We start from the raw sequence: 14751 nt of genomic DNA on the forward strand, positions 1-14751 counted from the left end.
AACCCCCCCCGCCCGCCCAACCCGCCCCCCCCGGCCCGGCTCCGGCTCGGTTCGCTCCGCTTGCTTTGCCCCTTTTTCCCTTCCCCCCTCCTCCTCCTCCTCCTCCTCCCTCCGCTACCGGAGGATCTCACTGGAGAGGCGCTGGGGCAGCAGCCAGATCCGTCACACGTGGGATCGGCTTAGCTCAGCGCCGCGCCGGCGCTCCCTCCCCCCGCCGCCATCCTCCCCTCCCTCCATCCCGCCCCTCCCTCACGGGGGCGGAGCCTCCGCCGGCGCGTGGCCCCGTGTGACGTCACCGTGACGTCACCGCGCCCTCCCCGCGCGCGGCCGCCCCTCACGCGTGTCCGTGACACCCGGGGCTGCCCGCCCGACCCCACCGACCCCACCGACCCCACCGACGGGTGGCTCTTGCGGCTGTCCTCTGCCGGCCTCCCACCCCGCGCACGCAGGCGGGCGGCAGGGAAGAATTCCACGGGCTGGAAAGTGCCTGCTAGGTGTCCAGGAAAGGAAAATTAAATTTTAGGGTCTCGGGAAGAATTCGGGCGTCACTGAGAGGTGTCATTTATGCCTCCACCAAGCCTGGGCATCGCACCCACGCTGCCCTTGTCACCGCCTGGACCCTGCGAGCACCCCGGGTTGAACTGCAGCTCTGTAGGGCTGCTGAGAGAAGGGCGGCTGGGGCCCGGTGCTCGCACACCCTGCGGCTGCTGCACCCCCGCGGCCCCAGCTCCCTGTGCCGCCAGCTCCCGGGGCTCCTTCACATCCCACTGCCCCTGCATTCCCGGGCTTCAGCATCCCCGTGTCCCTGCTTCCTGTTGTCCCCACATCCCAAGGCTCCAGCAGCGCCACTGAACCCCGCGGCCCCACAGGCACTGCCCGGCCAGCGTTTCCCCTCGGCTCCTGCATTTCCCACTCGGCGTTTGACCAATGCTTCGCAGTGTCAGGCAGGGGCGGCGGGATGGGGCTGCCAGGTATTGGTGTAATTATCTAAGGTGAAAGCAATCAGGTTCGCCTAAATTAAGGAGCGCTGGCGGGAGCATGGGCCGCCTGCTCAGTGGGACTGAGCCACGTTGCCCTACATTTTCAGAGACATCCATGGATTTTGAATTCCTCCGCTTGCCCAGCACCGAGCGTCTCCCAACCAAAGACCTCCCAGCTCAGCAGCCAAGCCTGCAAGAGCTATTTTGGGGTTACCAACTATTTCCAGCTCAGGGATTATAGTATTTTTTACTGGGGCTGGGGAAGTATGTGGATGTACTTTCCAGCAGGGACTAATGAACAAGGTGGGAATGTGGATGTGTGCAGGGCTGGGAGGTCAGGCCCACTGGAGAAACACTCCTCCTCGTGCTGTGCTGCTGACCACTGTAAAATGGGATATAATTCCCTTTATTGGGTTTGTTTTGCCATGAAGTGCTGAACTCTGGCTCAGCAGTGGGGCAGGCTCTGCTCCTCCAGAGTGGGCAGGGAAAAGGGGCTGACCTGGCCCTACCCCAGCAGGGTGAGCAGCACCAATGTGCAAAGGAAACGGATGGGGAGGATTAAGGAACAGTCTTTTTCTCCCCCCTTTGAGCCTCCTTTAGATCTCAGCTATTTCTTGTAATAATCACCGGGAAATTACGAGTTGGGAGAGCGGTTCCTGGGGTTATATTACCCCTTTAATCTCTCTGGCAGTGGTGCAGAATTTTAAAGGGGTTCCAGAACAAGCATAAGACAGATTTTGCTGATGGACAGAAGGAACTTCAGTGCAGCTGCTTATGGCTCAGAAAGAAATTTGGATTGCTATATATTAAAAGGAAATCTCCACTGTTATCCCCTCCATCAGTGAACATTACAGGTCAAATGGCTTTGGGAAGACTTTATCAGTACGTTCTCTCTCCACCTCCCCCAGAGCCCAGGCTGGGTTCAGGGGGGTGACCAGTTTCAATCTGTTCAGTTGGTTTCGCTCTTTCTCAGCACTCTGCTGTCACAGCAGAAGCCAAACTCATGGCAGCAGGGATGCTCTGGGGACACGTTCAGCACCTGAAGCCCACAGGTGACAAACCAGGACCTGCTGTCCTGTTCCTTTGGCAGCAGTCAACAGCACCCAGCCCCAAAGGTGCCGTTCCAGCCCCGATCCCAGATTTTCCTCCAGCCCGCTGAGAGTTTGCAGGCTTGCCCTCTGCTCTCCTCCTCGCCAGCCTCTAATGTTCATGCTAAAAATCCAAACTCCCAGTGGAATTTGGGAAGTAGCTAATGAACTGCAAAGCTGACATCTGTAACTGCCGGCCAGGGATAACGTTCTCCCCAGCTGCACAATTAAAAGTTGGAGCATTTAGTCCAATAACAAGGAAAGTTACTGCTATTGATTCAGACCAGCCCGGATCCTCCACGGCGGCTCCGCAGGACAGACGAATGCGGGACGATCACATTTGTCCATGTACTCACACAGTGCCTACTCTACTCTCATTAGCAGGTTTTAGCCTCACCAATTTCCCTTCAATTTTTACAACTCCCGTTTCATATCAGAGACTGAGATGCAGAGTTTGTTAAGATCAGCATTTATAAGGCCAAAGTGACATGAGACCCCAAATCTCCTTGAAGATACATGGGTCCTGAGAGCCTGACTTCTGAAACAAAGAGATCTTGGGCTCCTAAGCCAGCTGGGCATGGATTGGGAATGCTGTGCCAGGTAAGGAAGGTGGCAGGTCCCAATCCCCCAGGCTGCAGCCATGTGCCTTGGACATCCCATCTTTGCTCTGCAGTGATGCTGAGGGGCTGCACCCACCTCACGCTGCCTGGAGATCGAGTTCATCTATCTGGGGCTGTAGAAATCTGCATTTATGTTTTGTATGCTCTATAAATTCAGTGTCATAATAAAAAGGATCTAAATCTTTACTGAATAATTCATTTTCACGCATAGGGAAGAAATAATGACCTATATTACATTCCATCTATCATTTAGCAGGTTGTGGAGATTGATCGGCCGGTGGGTTTCAGAGGTCCCCGGTGAGGAGCAGGGCCTTGCCTGCTGCCCAGCTGTGGCTTCACCTGACAAACGTTATTTAGATACAATTCCGGGGGGTGACACGGTGGGGAGCTGCCAGGAAGTCAAAGATCATTTAAAATGCAGAATATGTCATTGCAAACAATTGGTTTTCTTGGTGCATCTCTGCCTTGGGCATTATGCCAGTGCCTGCAGCACCCCACAGAGCCCCACCAGGAAAGGGGCTGTGCCCGCCCTGCCCTGGAGGAGACACAGCACAGGGGATTGAAGAGATCTCTTCGGGGTCTCTGGTGTCAGGCTGGTCAGGGTTGTCCAGGTACCATCCACATCTCCATAAAGCTGGGCAAAGACTTCCTATGTGTCCCTGGGATCCATGACAGGCTTTAAAGTGCACAGCACTCAGCAGCTTTGGTTGTGATATTTGTAGACAAAATTTCAACAGACTGCAGACTTGGTGGGTTGGATATTTTTGATTCCATTTCAGGCTGTCTGTCCATTAACATCCACCTGTGTTTGTGGTGAGCTCTACACCTCCTCCCATGCTGCCAGCCCCTCTCTTTGTTTCCACCTGTTCCATCACCTGAAAGGAAACCGCCAAACCCAACACCAGTGAGCACTGCCCAGCCCTGGGGCTCACAGCAGCCCAGGGCCAGGCAGGAAAACAAACAAAACCCACTGAGTCTGGCTGTGCAGGAGGGAGTTACTTAAAAACACAGCAGCCAGTCCCTAAACCGGAATTGGTTATCCCAGAACCAGTAATTTTAGGGAAGCAGTACTGATTCACACCTGGTGCAAATGTGGCTCTATATTTTGGGTAGCATTGTAGTTTTTTTCCTGTCAAGTTCCAGATCTGCATCAAATTATTTCAGCATTTGCTAATGAAGACATTACACTGACCTTATTAAAAACATCGTGATTTTCATCTTAACTGAGAAAACAGTGTTTTTTCAACTGTTTCAAAAGAAGAATAAAACCCAAATATTATCAGGCCCATCTATCGTATGATAAGGGAGGAGGGGGAAGCTCTGCAAGGAAAGATTTCAAAGCCTGCTTTGTTTTCATCAGCTTTGAAATCAACAGACAGCCCTGAGAATTTTGTTTTTCAGAACCATAGTGTTTAATTCTATTTACTACTTCCAGGCAACTCTATATATACACACAGCAAAAAACCCAAGCAGCTCACTTTAAACAAATCCTCCTGCTTTTTTCAGATGTGTCATTCCTCCTGCGGGTAGGATTGCAGGATACAGATCAATTAAGTTAAAGCCAAAAACAAAGTGGGGAGGAGAGGCAGGGGAAGAGGAAGGTTTGTGCTGTCTCTGGGCAGCTTTCCCTGCTGGATCTGGTGGGGGTGACTGTCCTGTGGGCACCTTGGCTTCATCTCAAGGAGGGGGTTAATGGGGAATTTTCCAAAGACCTTTCCCCAGCTCTGCTGTCTGATACAGCAGCTGGAAATCCAGCCTCTCATTCCTGTGCTTGGACATATCCAAGCACCCCAAGTTACTCCTTGTGTTGTCTCTTGCCCTGGGATGGATGGCATTATGCCAGAAATCCCATTTCCTTCCCTCTCCCAAAACCAGGCCGTCTACCTTATTTCTCTCCCTGATTAATTTTTACCAAAGGCCTTTAAGAGCCTCTGATAAACTGCTCCCAAAGTCCAAACTAATATTATTAACTATGAATCTCCTCCTATAAATAATTCCCAGAAGTAGATCAATGCTACCACTGAGTCAATGGATTCACTGGAATCATTTCTTCCTGTTACTCCTGGATTTTTTTCTCCCTGTCTCCACTAATCAATTATGATGATAAAACTACCCTGGAACACCCCCAAAATAAAGATAAACAGTGTGTATTATCAGAGGCTGGGGCTGTGCACGGTGTTGAAGATGCGTTACCTTCTCTGAGCCACATTTGTTTTCCTCTACAGACAGTTAAGGGGAAAAAAAAAGGAGGCCCAGTAAATGAATGGTCTGGTGTAACACAGCATTAATTCCCTGACCTTCCGCATTGAGTGACTAAGAATCTCAATCTCAATTATTCCTTTCATGACGGAATCTAAAATAGACACAGCAAGTCCTCACATTCTTGCTCAAAAGCAGGAGAGGTGGAATGAGACGAGTCAGCCTGATCGCACTGAAACCACATCCATTATCAGTTCCATGTCATTCAAAAAAATCGACTGCAGGAGAAAGCAAGAGCATCCAAGGAGAATTATTGCAAAACGTGCACTGGCAGGATCTGGATAAATACAGACACTCATTTATATATGCACATGCACTTAAAATTCACAAGTGTGGAGCTGAATCAGGGGTAGGAAAAACAAGTCACTCCCCAGAGGACACCATCGTTCTAAATTAACAACAGGCAGATCAGAATTGATGAAAACACCCGGAGAGGTTGATAAGCAAAGCTCCCTCTCTGTAGATGGTGGGAATCCCTCACATTTTGAAGTTTGAGCATTCCTGCACCCCTGGCATGATGGAAATGGCAAACCCATCATTTCCTGCCTGATTTTAGCGTCAACTACTTAGTTTGCTTCTTTCCAGTTAATCAAATGATTCTCATTGCTGATACAGCAAATTCCGTGACCATTAAGTTCACATCAAAGGAGACATGAGCAAGAAAGTTTCCATGAGGCTTTAGACTGTCTCAGCACAGATCTTCAATGGGCACAACATCCTCACGGTCACACTACCACAGATACTGGCTGAAGATCACCCCTCCATCCATGTATCTTGGAAGGTATTTTCCTGCAGCTGGAAAACAAGGACAGAACCAGACCCAGCTGTGGGACACTGCTGCAGGGCACCGCTGTGGGACACTGTCCGTGCAGGGGCTGTTGTCCAGCCATGCCTCTCCCCGCTGCAGCGGCACGGCCGTGTGCAGGCAGGAGCCTCACTCCCTGCACACAGGGCTGTCGCCCTGGGCTTACCTTTAATGTAATTCCCTGGCTTTCCACATAATTCACTGATTTTCCAGCAGCAGATATGGACTGAGCTCCTAAGTCTGCCTTTCCGGCCAGGGCCTGGCACAGCACGTGGCAAGGCTGCAACAAGCCCGGGAGACAAGGAGTCACACACAGCCTCTGGCCACATCCTAAATTCCAGCATTGTACGTCAGGAAGAAATGTGCCTGGGAAATGTAGCTGTAACTACATTAAAGCACCATAATTCAATTCTAACCACATCATTACGGAGGTGCAGATCAGATAAGCACGGAGAGTGAGGGAGCTGGGCTTCGCCGGCTGCGGGAGCCGCGTCCCGCCGGCACCCACAGGGTCGGGCACGTTTTGGGCTGGGACAGCATCACACTCCCTCCTCAGGGGATGTCTCACACGTTTAAACTGCAAACCCACCTCTCCAGGAGGCGTCCTGCACTCCCTCCCTCTGCTCTGACCCAGTGTCCAGTGAAACCCCTGCACCCCAAAGGGCAGACCCTGCATCCCTCCCCTGTATTTTGATCCCCTGTATTTGATGGACCCTTACCCTGATCCTACACTTTCCTTCCCACATCAGAGAGGCTTCACCAGGGCGGTGCTCGCTGAACAGGGGGAGCATTGCAGCCCATGGCTGAGCTGCTGCCGACACCCCTCCAGTCCCCAGCCCTTCCCTGCGCTGCCCAGGGATCTCCTGGTGAGGGATGGGGGTGAGGAGGAGCTGCTGGGCCCCCCATGGCAGCCTCCTCTGGAATCATCCATCCACTGCTATCCAACGTCAGCCTCCCTCAGGGCATCAGTGCCTTGGCCAAAATCACACACAACCACAATGTCTGGCCAGGGACCGAAACCTCCTACCAGGGAACGTGCTTTTCTCATATTTAAGCCGTTCCTCAGCTTTAACCACCCTCTCCCATTAGATTTAAAAGCACTGATGTGCCAACTGTCAAGGCCCTGGATTCCTGGTCTGACTTTTGGGCAGCCATGAGATTAACTCTTCTGTTCCAAATCATTTTAAGCAGAGGTTAATGCTGAACTTGTGCTTCTGCCTTTGCTGAATCAGGGCTTTGCCAACTTCCTGCTTTATTTATTTGGCTTTCTGTGATTGCTGAGCCGGGATGGCAAGGATCCTACCTTGAACCTCCCCTGGGACCTCTTGTGATGAAAAGCAAAGCCTGCAAACATTGTGGAGTCTCTGCTGCATTAGGAGAGGAGTTTCATGAAGATTCATGTCTTTCATATTGTTCTATGAAATTAAAGAGCAGAGGAAAATCACTTTCGAGGAAGTGAAGATGTACTGCAGCAATTTAGTTGTAAACATAATTAAGCAACTGGCCCTGACATACCCGTCCTTTCTTGGCCAAAGTTCAGCTGGAGTTTCCATTGATGTCAAGATCAAGCTATGCAAATAATTAGAACAGGCTTTGTCAGGAGAGTAAGAGCCAAGAGAGATTTTGGGTGACAAGGTCTGTAACAATGCTCCCCTCCCTCCTTCTGAGCTGGATCCAGATCTTTAGGTCCTTCCTTTCTCTTCCAGCCTCATCCACCTGCTTAATACTCACATTGAGACCTGTGTGAGGCCCAGCTGACAGCCCAGCAGAAGTGGCTTCCAGGCTCCAGACACTGAAGGAAGAAAGGCTGGGATCCCACATGGAGCACTGCGCTATAATGAAGTCACTCTGCCACTTCAGACTTATCCAAATTACATTGATGGGTTAATTTTGCACTTAAGGCTCTCAGCTGGGTCAGGCATCATCCCCCTCCCCTCTACCTCGATGCCAGATTGGGCACCACGTGTTGTCCTGGAGGTGGCACCCAGCCAGGTCAGCCTGGCACCGAGGCCTGTGTGTGACTGTCACAGCCCCGAGGTGATATCCCTGCTCCACCTGGAGCCTTTGTGTTCCCGTGGGATGAGGGAGTGGTGCAGAGCCTGGAGATGGGCCGAGCATGACTGAAATAAGAACTGGGCACTCAACACTTGTTTGTCATGACTTGCTCATGAACAGGCACAATTACAAATGTGTGATTTGTAAGTGTAAATACACTTACAGACTGGTTACAGTTGAGCAAAATCAGACTGCTCTTAAGCTGAGCTGAGAGCACTGAGCTTTCGCAGTGATATTTAGAGCTTTCCCGAGTCCCTGGGTGTGGAGTGGTTTTCTAAAATTGCTGGGTTTTTAGTTTTTGTTTAAAGTAAATGTACAGTCTTTGAAGCTCCAAGCAAAGAACTTGAAAAATGTGACCTTTAGAGCTTTGATACTGGATGACAAATAGAAAGAATCCAGAGGACAATCCCCTTAAAAATATACATGGCTATCACTTAGTGAGCAGAGAAAGGAAACAAGGATGACGTGTTCTTCTTGGAGGCCAGAATTGTCAGCAGCCTCTTATGTTATCCTTAAAATATTGGTGGGACAACACAGTACCAGCAAACATCTCCTGCATGCACCATTGCTTGCCCAATTTTGCAGGAGCAGGTGCTGAGCTGGGGCTGTCTGAGCTGAGCCACCAGCCGTGCCCAGCCCACGGTCCAGCAGCGCTCCAGGAGGTGACATTTGCCTCACTGGCACTTGAGAGCACTTCAGCTTCACCTTTGCAAATGAAACTCTCCGCATCATTGGGGAACCACGCCTGGAGGCCCACAGGAGCCCAGCAGCTATCCTTCCTGCTATTTCTTACTAGGGTGCTCTTCCAAGGGAAGGAACAACTTGGGGAAACTGAAAAATACTTAGCTGGAGCGGGCAGAGGCTCCTGGATTTGTTCTTCCTGGCCAAGGCCATTTTGGATTGATGCAGCACTAAAGCCCTGTGGCTCTCGTGGGCTTTTAGTGTGATGCACCATCAGAGCAGCACTGCTCCAGCAAGGATGGAGCGTGTAACATATCTTAGACTGCACGTAACTTTATGCAGTCGTTCCCCCTCCCCTCTTTGCTCACCTCCTTGTGTGGCTGCAGTTCACAGATGGAACTCTGCTGGTCTGAATCAGCTCAGGGACAGTGTTTTGCTGTTCTGTATCAACAACAACAAAAAAATAAAATTCAAACCAACACAAACTTAGCTGAGAAAGTAATAAGAAGGGAAACTCAATTACTGCTTCATCTGGCATTATTGTTGCTTTGCTGCTCTTTGTCAGGGACTTCTTCCAGGCAAAATTGGAGAGATTATCTTGTCTGGATGTTATGAAGTAGCTAATCCCTTCCGCAAGTGGAGGAGAGCCAAACGCTTCATGTTGGGCCAGTGGAAGTGTAAATATGGTGACAAAGTGCTGCCACTGCTCCCTGGCTCCAGGGGCCGCCTTTTCCCAGGGCTTTGCTCACTCCACATCTGCACAAGGCACAAAGATTTCCCCAAGATCACCCAAAAGATTTCCTCTTTCCTGTTCCAAAAGCTGCTGGAGCAGGTGGATTTGGCACACCGTCTCCTCCACTGCTGTGGGGAACAAGAGGGAAAAGGTATTCTTAGAAGAGAGAAAGGCCAGTGTTAAATGTCACTGTGCTGTGGAGCTCGCTCCGTCCCTCGACCCAGCCTCATCCCCACTCCCAGCTCTTCCCGGTGTCATCACTGGGCTGTGCAGCTGTAGGAGCCCGAGGTGTGACCCCAGAGCTGCACTGCCTGCCCCCGGGACCCTGCTGTGGGTCCTGCTCCCTGCACAGCTCCTCGAGCAGAGCTGAGGATGAGGATGTTCCTGCCTTCCTCCAGCCACCCTGCAGCAGGGCCTGAAGTAGCAACCTCAGAAAGCAACAGCAGGAGAGAAATTACCCACCTGTCATGTGGTCACTTGATTTTCTCTGGCACACAGAGAACTTTCCAGGGCCATTATCTCAGTAGAGACAGTCTTGTTTTCATGCCAGAAGGGCAGTCTTCTGGTCACCTCAAGGTAAGCAGGAAGAGGTTGCCTCAAACAGAAATTCTCAGAGGTCCAATCTTTACTCACACTGTACATTAACCCAGAGCAACAGGTTCATGGGAACAGCCCTGACACAACCAACACCTCTGGGCTCCGTGCGAGATCTCTGTCACAGCCCTGGGAACACGAAAACCACCAGCCCTCCTGGAGCAGCACCTCTGGGATGAATCCCAGCGTCCTCCCTCTTCCATAACCACAACAGAGAGACAACGCAATACCCCATCTGCCCGTGGTCCCCCATCCCCCCAGAATCCAGCAGCTCGGGATTTGCAGAGCCGGGGAAATGCCGGGCTGGAGACGCGGAGCAGCCCAGCCCGTGCGGGTGTGTCTGTGTACATCCAGCCAGGGGGATATTTAATGATAATTGCTTCTTTTCAGCAGCGAGCAATGTGCCTCGTACAACCCAAAATGATTTTGCTATTTTGACGTTGGGAAATCTGCAAGTCAAAGGTGAGGGAACAACTGCGCAGAGCAGCCAATATTAAAAATCACAATCTGGCAGCGGCGGCGCGGGCTGGCAGAGCTGGATTGCCAATCATTTTTATACCTCGGCGCTTTAAATAGCAATAATGTGTTGAATGTGAAATTGCCTGTGCTGATGGGGGTTGCTGCATGTTATTAAAATCCAAGCATTGGGACACACATTACACATTTGTGATTCTTTAGAGACATTGTTGGGGGAAAAATACAAACTCCAGGAGAAATTTGAGGGAGGGGAGCCCAGGAGGTAAAGGGTGAGGGAGAGGCAGGCAGTCAGGTCTCTGGAAGATCACCAGGCAAAAGGCAACAGAGAACACTTTAGCTCTTCTGGATATGCCCAGGAAACAGCCAATTATTTCAAAGTCATTGGAGCGTTAAGTGATGCAGATTATTCCCTCTAACACTTATTCCCTATGCAATTCCCATTCGGTTTGCTCTGGTTTGGCCCATTCCAGATCCACACTTGGCCCAACACCTGAGCCCCTGTTTTGGAGCCAGGCTGCTGCTGTGCCTTCCTGTGCATCTCTCCCTGTACAGGGGCAAAAGCCCAGTGAAGGTGCCCTGTCCTTGTCACCAGGGAACAGGAATTGGTATTGGTGATGCTCCAACAGCTCTGCCTGGGTGAGGACACAGAGCTGAGTCCTCACCAAACCCACTCCTTCCCATCTCCATGGGAGCATTTCTCCTCCCCAGTCAGGGAGTCATTATCCACTCCAACTGCCACATCCCTCCTTCTGGATGACTAGAACCCTTAATCCATGATTTCACAGCCCTACTTAGGTACAAGCACCCACATGCAATGCAGATCTGTATAAAAACCAGCTCTGCATAAACACATCCCTGAAAGAGGAAAAGCCGTGATGCAAACACGGTCTTATTTCCATCCATCTATGAAGTTATTGTGTGATTCCTTATCTCCACCAGCTCCCTACCTGCTCCCCTCTCCTCTGTCACACCTTCCAGGTGCCAAACTTCTGCAAAACCTTTCAAGAACAGGATATTCTTACTCAGATGTACACAGACCATGGGTTAAAGGTGACTAAAATAACAAAACCCCAAATGTCTTTAATATTCTAGGGATTACTTTTGCTGCAGCATCACGGAGTACCCTGAGCCAGGCTAGGGCCCTGCTATGCAGGCAGGTGAGACAGGAGTGGGAGGTGGAGAATTGGATGCACACTTTTCAGAACAAAGCAGAGATTTAAGGTCCTGTCATATTCCAGTTTTATTAGTCCATTTGAAGCAGCTATCGGACTGATTTTTTAATTAATATTTTTTAAGAGAATAGGCATACGAGTAAAGTCCTAGTAATAAAAGGTGCCAGAACAGAATAAAACCTGAAGTATCTCTGTTCATCGCTCTCATGGACCTCACGCTCTTTCAACAAGGTCACACGAAACCAGCAGCTGAGCCTGTATTTCTCCAGACCCTTCAGAGCTCCTCTCCTCACACACTCCAACTTTGCTCAGTTTGTCACTAGCAACCAGCAGTGACATCACCTTGAGTGGCAACATCATCCATCCATCCATCCATCCATCCCGCGGCACGTCACTGCTCAGGAAGAGCCGCAGCACTGACAGCCCTCAGACCCAGACAGCCAAAGGGTACAAAACAATCAAAATAAAAAGCCTGAGAAAATGGACTTTAAAATGTTAAATGAGAAAAGCAAAGGCTCCAGGCAGGAGCTGGGGGAGGCATTGTGCTCAGAGGGAAGGCAGCCCAGCAGTGGGGGGCAAAGTGCTGCGTTCCTGGCGGCTGCGGCACAGAGGCGACGGCAAGATATTGATTTGATAAGCAGATGAGCTGAAATTCCAAATGCATTGGAGATGCTGATAGGAAAAAAGAGGTAGATGGAGAGACAGGGGAATGCAAGAGGAACAGCTGCGTACACTGAGATGTCATGGAAAATAGAAGGTCATCGGGATCCATGAAATTCTCCAAAGAAACAGGGAAGTGGAGATCACAGGGAGACAGCAGATGTTTTTGAGCCAAGACAATGATGGAACCATAATTACAGCGAGATGGAGCGTCCTGCACAGCCCCAGCAACACGGAAACAAAACAAACCCCAACCAGACATGTTTGATTGGCAAGTGGAAAAGGCTACAAAAAAGTAATAAGCATTTAGCCCTTCCATTACACAGGAGTCAGGCAAGGGGAAGAACGAGGGCACCTCTTCACTGCAGAGCCAGAACACTGCCCAAGAGGTCAAGCTGCTGACAAAAATCTGGATTTGTATGGATCTCACACACGGGAGAGCTGGGGGCTCACAAGCAGTTTTTCCCCCCATTCTCAATAATGGGATGCTCAGCAGACACTGGAGCAAGAGCTTCCTCCCCATTCCTGGGCAAACCCACCCCGGGTGTCTTGCCCTGTTCAAGGGCAAAGCCCGGGCAAACAGAGCCTGGCACAGGCTGTGGCACCTTGGGGGGCTTGTGCCATCTCAGCTGCCACTGGCAAGTGTCCCAGGGGTCCAGAGGAGAATGAGCATGGTCTGAATCCGGGGTCAGGGCTTGTGTATTTGGAAGCTCAGCTGTCCCTGCAAACAGCCAGCCCTGGGATGTGACAGCTCTGCCAGGAGCAGCAGCAGTGCTGGGACACCGAGGGGAGCCAGAGCTCCTCACCCAGGGGACCTCTCTGTGTGCCCAGCACACACTGTGACCACCTCAACAGGAACATTTTCCCCTGATTCATTCATTCCTCTGGCTGTTGCCTCTGTTAAATCACGCTGAACTTTGCTTTTCACTTTCTGCACTTGCAAGTCCATTTTCAGTGTGAGGACAACAAACTCACTTCCTTTCGGCTGGAGGGGCAAAATTATCTTATTTGAGAAAAAAAAATCATCTTGCTTCTGTGTTCTGAGGCAGCTCGGAGGGAAAGGCACGCCACGATCACAAAACACATCCAAGCAAATTAGGGGTCTGTCTCTGTGAGTGAAAAGCAACACTCTCCCTTTATCATCTCACATCCAGACACTGTGTAAGGACAAACCTGCACAAGCAGAGATACAATCTGGACCTGCGAGCAGAGAGGAACATCCGAGGCATGTAAATCAAGGTCCTACAGACGCAGTGTATAGCTGAGATGATACATCTCCCTTCAAGGACTGCGAGCCCGAGCGGCCGCGCTTCCCCGGCGCGGCTCAGCCCGAACCGGCGGAGCGGGGCTGGGCTGGTGCTCGAGTGCCATCTGCTGCTCTGTCCTCGCCACCGGGACTCGCTTCCTCCTCTTGTCACTGCGACCAGAGGCTGCTCCTCTCCTGAGGAAGGAACGGGATCGGCGGTGGGGGTGTGGGTGTCAAGGGGACAGGGCAGATACAAAAAAAGCGAACCAAGCTTTCTCCACCACGACCCTTCCCTCACCATTTGTGGTGTCTTTCTGTCCTCAGGAAGCCTCTGGGGACAGGGTTGGGCACCTGCAGCACTTCACCCTGCCATCCCTCACCCCGTCCTGCACATGACACTGTGTCACTGTCCCACAGCAGAATTAGAGCTACAGACTTGACAAAGCAGCCAAGCATTTCTTCCTGCTCCGACAAAACAACTTTTCCAGTGATGAACAAGTGTCTCCCTTAGGGCTGGGTTTCCTGGAATCCCTCCTGAGCACTGGGGACAGGAAATCTGGGGGAGAACAGGAGGCTGGGGGGCTGGAGCCATGCTGGCAGATCATGGAGCGGCCAGGGAACCGTCTTTGCAGCAGGCAGAGCTCAGGGGGATGTGACAGAACCAGGAGATGCTCATGCTGCCACTCGTGGCTGCAAACAAGAACAGTACTTGAGGGCCAGAGAAGTGCTTCAGGTGCACTTTGGAGAGCGACAGACAACACACAGGAGAGAAACCCAGATCCACGGATTACTTTGAGAGTGCTGCTATGCAGAAATGAGGGCACCTCACTTGAAACAGCATGAAATGTCTCTTCAGCGTTCTTGAATCCAAACTGCAGAGTCAGGGCACAAAAAAAGAATAACATCCCTCAGGCAACATGCAGGGTTTTGAAGCTGGGACATGAAGTGCACAAACCAGAGTCCCTCTGATCCCTCTCCCAGGGGGAGGTTAAAACCTTGGTGCACTCACAGCTACAGCACAACTCCCTTTGCTTTCTCCTGCTCTCCACGAGGATGAAGAATGTAGTCAGAAACATCCAACCCTGCTTTCAGACACTAAAACACCTGGGCATGCGTAGCAGCTTCTTTACAGCCTTGATTCCGCAAGAGGGGGAAAGTTTCCAGCATGAGTTCACCTCAGCAAAGGCTCTGCAGGGCCAGAGAGGGTGCAGGGCTCAGGGTGTGAGGGGAAGTTGGCACCCCCCGGCTCTCACCTAGGGAGCAAAACTCAGCAGCTTGAGCCTGAGCAGAGGCAGGGCAGGAGAGGAGGCTGTGAAGTCAGGGGGAGTGTGGACAAGCCACAGCAGGGCCATTACTCACCTTCCCGGGATGACGGATGAGC

Source organism: Aphelocoma coerulescens, chromosome 19, assembly GCF_041296385.1.
Source record: "Aphelocoma coerulescens isolate FSJ_1873_10779 chromosome 19, UR_Acoe_1.0, whole genome shotgun sequence".
In the NCBI taxonomy this organism is placed as follows: domain Eukaryota; kingdom Metazoa; phylum Chordata; class Aves; order Passeriformes; family Corvidae; genus Aphelocoma; species Aphelocoma coerulescens.